Source organism: Furipterus horrens, unplaced genomic scaffold (assembly GCF_987537825.1).
Source record: "Furipterus horrens unplaced genomic scaffold, mFurHor1.1.pri manual_scaffold_12, whole genome shotgun sequence".
Taxonomy (NCBI): domain Eukaryota; kingdom Metazoa; phylum Chordata; class Mammalia; order Chiroptera; family Furipteridae; genus Furipterus; species Furipterus horrens.
In genome coordinates, this window is record NW_028327182.1 from 55131346 (window position 1) to 55136523 (window position 5178).

At 38.5% G+C, this 5178-nt stretch overlaps 1 pseudogene; it reads left to right on the top strand.

Annotated features, from left to right (window-relative positions):
• Nucleotides 1-975: 975 nt before the first annotated feature.
• LOC149996214 (acyl-CoA-binding protein pseudogene) lies at nucleotides 976-1511 on the top strand (annotated as a pseudogene).
• The last annotated feature ends 3667 nt before the right edge of the window (nucleotides 1512-5178 follow it).

Sequence of the window (5178 nt, forward strand, 5' to 3'; positions counted from 1 at the left end):
AAAATAAATTTGCCAATGATACCTCGGATAAGAGTTTGATCTCTGAAGTACAAGTTATACAACTCAACACCAGAAAGATGAACAATTCAATTAAAAAATGGGCCAAGGACTTGAATAGGCACTTCTCTGGGGAGAACATACAAGGGATCATAAACATGTGAAAAACGTTCAACACCGCTAGACATCAGAGATGTAAATTAAAATCACAATGAAATATCACCACATTGGTCATAATGGCCATCATCAACAAATCAACAAATAACAAAAGCTGGTGAGGATGTGGAGAAAAGGGAACCCTAGTGCACTGTCGGTGGGAATGCAGACTGGTGCAACCACTGTGGAAAACATGGAATTTTCTCAAAAAACTAAAAACAGAACTGCCTTTTGAACCAGCGATTCCACTGCTGGGGTTATACCCAAAGAATCCTGAGACACCAATTCAAAAGAACCTAGGCACCCCTATGTTCATAGCAGCACTATTTACAATAGCCAGGTGCTGGAAACAGCCTATATGCCCATCAGTGGGTAAGTGGATCAAAAAACTGTGGCCCCTTTACACACAGGAATACTACGCAGCAGAAAGAAGGAACTCCTACCTACCTTTTGTGACAGCATGGAACGAACTGGAGAGTATTATGCTAAGTGAAATAAGCCAGGTAATGAAATACAAATACCGTATGATCTCACCTATAAGAGGAACCTAATGAACAAAACTAACAAATAGCAAAATAGAACCAGAGGCATGGAAACAAAGAACAGACTGACAGTGACCAGAGAGGAGGGGAGAAGAACTAAGAGGAGAAGAAGGAAAGAGTCTAGTCAAAGAACATGTATAAATGACCCATGGACTTGGACAACAGGGTGGGAGTTGACTGTGGAAGTGGAGGTGGGGTGGACAGTTAGGGGAGAGCAAGGTGGGGAAATTGGGACAACTGTAAAAGAATAACAATTTTAAAAAAGACAAAAGATCTTTCTGCTCATCGTCGCCTCCGACAGCTCCCTGTAATCCTTGCAGCCAACCCTGCCGGCATGTCTCAGGCTGAGTTTGATAAAGCTGCTGAGGAAGTTAAGCACCTCAAGACCAAGCCAGCAGATGATGAGATGCTGTTCATCTACAGCCACCACAAATAAGGAACTGTGGGTGACATAAATACAGAACAGCCTGCGATGTTGGACCTCAAAGGCAAGGCCAAGTGGGATGCCTGGAATGAGCTGAAAGGGACTTCCAAGGAAGACGCCATTAAAGCTTACATCAACAAAGTAGGGGAGCTGAAGAAGAAGTATGGAATCTAGGGACTAGGTCTGGCTGCTAGCCATGCATTTTATCTAAACTGATGATCATCCCTTGTTTTTCTAATACTGTGGATGGAGTAAGATAATAGAACCAACCCTCTTCCTGAACACTGTCCAGGATATGGCTCTAATATATTAAGGAGCTGAAATTGTTACTGACCTTGCTGAGTAGTTTTTATCACTAGGTCAATTAAAACTACATTTGTTACTTTAAAAAATAAAAATAAATAAATAAAGACAAAAGAAAATAAAAGAAAAAACTTCAGGCAAGAGGTATTCAAAGTGAGGAAAAGTAAGGACCTACCACCTAGATTACTCTACCCAGCAAAGCTATCATTTAGCATTAAAGGGCAGATAAAGTGCTTCCCTCACAAGGTAAAACTAATGGAGTTCATAATTTCCAAGCCATTATTATGTGAAATTTTAAAGGGACTTATATAAGAAAATAAAGATCAAAATTATAAACGCTAATATGGCAGTAAATTCCCAACTATCAACAACTGAATCTAAAAAGCAAACTAAGCAAACAACCAGAACAGAAACAGTATGATAGATATGGAGATCATTTGGAGGGTTATCAGTTGGGAGGGAGATGGGGTAGAATGGAGGAAAATATGCATGAATTAAGAAATATAAATTGGTAGGTACAGAATAGACAGAGGGATGATAAGGACAGTATAAGAAATGGAGTGCCCTAAGAACTAACATGCACGACCCATTGACAGGAGCTAAGGGGTGGGAAAGGCTGGAGGAAATGTGGAGTACCAGGTGGGAAGGGGGCAAAGGGGTAAAAATTGGGACAACTGTAATATCCTAATCAATAAAATATATTTTAAAATTGTTGCGGACCAAGTGCAAGAACCAAACGGTTGGAGACAACCAAATTAGAATTTAAAGAGCCTTTATTAGCTGGCCAGCGACTACCCACTCTCACTCCACACAGGGATTCAAGTGAGTAGCCCCGAGCCTCAGTACAAAGATGCTTATATAGTATAAACCTATGTCCTGGGTTGCTAGCTGGGGTAGTAGCACAATACAACTGTTGTGAAGCAGGGGTAAGGCTAAGGGTATCTATGCTTGGCTAATGAGTGCAACCGCAAAGCTAACATTCTGTACTTGTTTGGGGGCAACTGTTACTATGGGAATTTGCCCAATACATGTAACCAACGTTCTGTACCTGCTTGGGGGCTACTGTCACCTTGGGGGTTTTTGCAAAAATTTTCTACTCTAGTTCAAGCTCCAGCACAAAAATAAAAAAATAAAATAAAATAAAAAAAGAAATGAAGAAGTGTTTGTGGTTCGCTTTTTTTCTCATATTTTCTTGAAGTTGTGTTTACCAATCTCATATGAATTTTGAATATAAAGTAATGAGAGAATAGAGTTACCTACTGAAAATTATTTCATAATTCTCCTTTTTAATGCTTTTTGGAAAAATGTTAGGGAAGCTATGAGGTGGAGATAACGGAGAAAAAGAGATTTAAAGAGTCATTACAGTAGGCTATGTATTTCTTTTCATAATGTTGAGAACTGTAATACTACTGTAATACTAAAACTTGAGTTATTTTGAAATTATTATTTTTTTATTAATGGACCCTTTAATTACATACCACGCGAGACTGGACTTTGAGGGTGAGAGCTGTTTAAGTGTCATATTGTGAGAAACGCTCTCACACACACACAAAAAACTAGGACAGAGGACTTGAGCAGCAAAGTGAGGCGTTTATTCAAGTCTGCAGAGTCAGGCACACTGCCAGCCAGGAGCATGTGCACACAAAGTAGACAAAGAAAACTGGTTTTATAGTAATGCGATCAGCTCACCCTGCCCTCACCCCAGTTTCTCCATTACTGGTTAATCCAGGTTCACAATCTAACATGATTACCTACTTAACTCAGGGTGTGAACTAAGGGTCATTTAGTTATAGGTCTATCTCCAACTTATTTGCAAAGTTATCTAGCTACATCTTCCCATTTCTCTGTGTTTGGTGATGACAATCTTCCTCCTTTTGATCCCAGAGATATGTGTGAGGAGCTGTGGAATGTCATTTCCTGGCCCCTTTTTCATGATTCATCTGTTAATTATCTCCTACTGATTTGAGAGGCACTGTCTTGCTTCTTTATCCCTAACACAAATATCTGCCATTACAAAAACTAAAAGTCATAGTGGAAAGAAAATGAACTGTGAGAAAGGGAGTTGTGAGTTTGACTTCTGCTTCTACCACATACCATATCTAATTTGAGGCAGAGATTTCTCCTGTCTGGACTTCAGTTTTCTCATTTGTATAATAAACACTATAATATCCACCTCTCTGAATTATTTTGAAGATTAGAGACAACTACATCAATCAGAATAGCAGCACTCACACATAGCAAGCTTAACAAATAGTTATAAATAAAGGGGGATTATTTCTTTAAAGGAAAGAATGTTATGTTTCTAATGCATACTTGGTAGGATTTATAGACACTTTACAAATTAAGAAACCAGGGCTCAGAGAAGTTAAGTGAGTCAGCCATGGTTTTAGAACCCCTGGTTTTAGCACCCATAAATGGTAGAGTCCAAATTAAACCCATGTTTTCTAATTTTTGTCTTGGGTAATTTCTACTAAATGTTACAGACCCAGAACCTTAATCTTTGCAGTGTGGGAAACTGAATTAAAACCCTTTGTGAAAATCAGCTGTGTAAGAGCTTCCTTGTAATAATGTAAATTTTATGGGCATGCAATAAGGAAGGGGATGTGGTGAAAAGCCATTAGCTTTGGTCAGGAAATCAGGAAGCCTGTGATTTCTTCCCAGCCCTGTCATTTACTCTTCATGTTATCTTAGGAGAACAGTCAACATATCTGGATAACAGTTAACTTATCTGTAAAATGAGAACTCTTTATGTTACTCCTTGTTTAAAGTCCTATCACTAAGTAGAGTGATTTGGACCAATCAAGGTAATCAAAACTAAAACTGTCCCCCTGGCTGGGTGGCTCAGTTGATTGGAGCACTGTCCCATGCACCAGAAGGTTGCAGGTTCGATCCTGATCAGAACACATACCTAGATTGTGGGTTCAGTCGCTCACTGGGGAGTGTATGGGAGGCAACCAACTGACATTTTTATTTCTCTCTCTCTCCCTTCCTTTCTCTCTAAAATAAAATAAAATAAACATATCCTTGGGTGAGGATTTTTTAAAAATGTAATAAGAACTGGAACTGTCTTCCTAGATGCCTTCTACTAAATGTTATGGTACAGCAGAATCAGTGGTTGCAAATGCATGTACATTAGTCCACATTTTCTTTCAAGATATCTTTAGACACCAAAATAACAACCCATATGTGCATATCCCATAAATGTTTATTAGAACATGGTGTTGAGAATTTGAAGTTGGGTCTACTCAAGAGCATAATGTGTGAGAAAAACATGTATTTGTCTGGTTAAAAACTAGAAGGAAAGTGAAAAAATTAAAGCTATTGGATTTGGGGAATAGCTTCTAAGAGTAGAATTTTTCTTTTCTATTATTCTCAATGTTGTTTATGCAATGCCAACATTGACAACAATAATAATGCTTCTTAAGATGCTGGTGGTTAATTATGGCTTTGAGAACTTTGCTTCAGAAATTAAAAAAATAGTCTTGTTCTTTCTATTTTGTTTTCAAAATCCTATTTGGTTTGAGTCAGAGTGAGTGAGCTTAATAGATGTGGGTAGCCTTCAGAGGATCTCTAAAACTGGTTAGAATCTATAAACTGGAAGATTTATGCACAAAGCATATTTAATGGTTTGAGGCATAAACAAGTTTTTGAGATGTAGTGGCATGGGATCATCTGAGCCCTTTGTTTCAGGGTATATCTGCTTAGTCCAACACTTCCCTCCCTCCAATCTCTCTCTATCTCTCTGCACCTACCTGA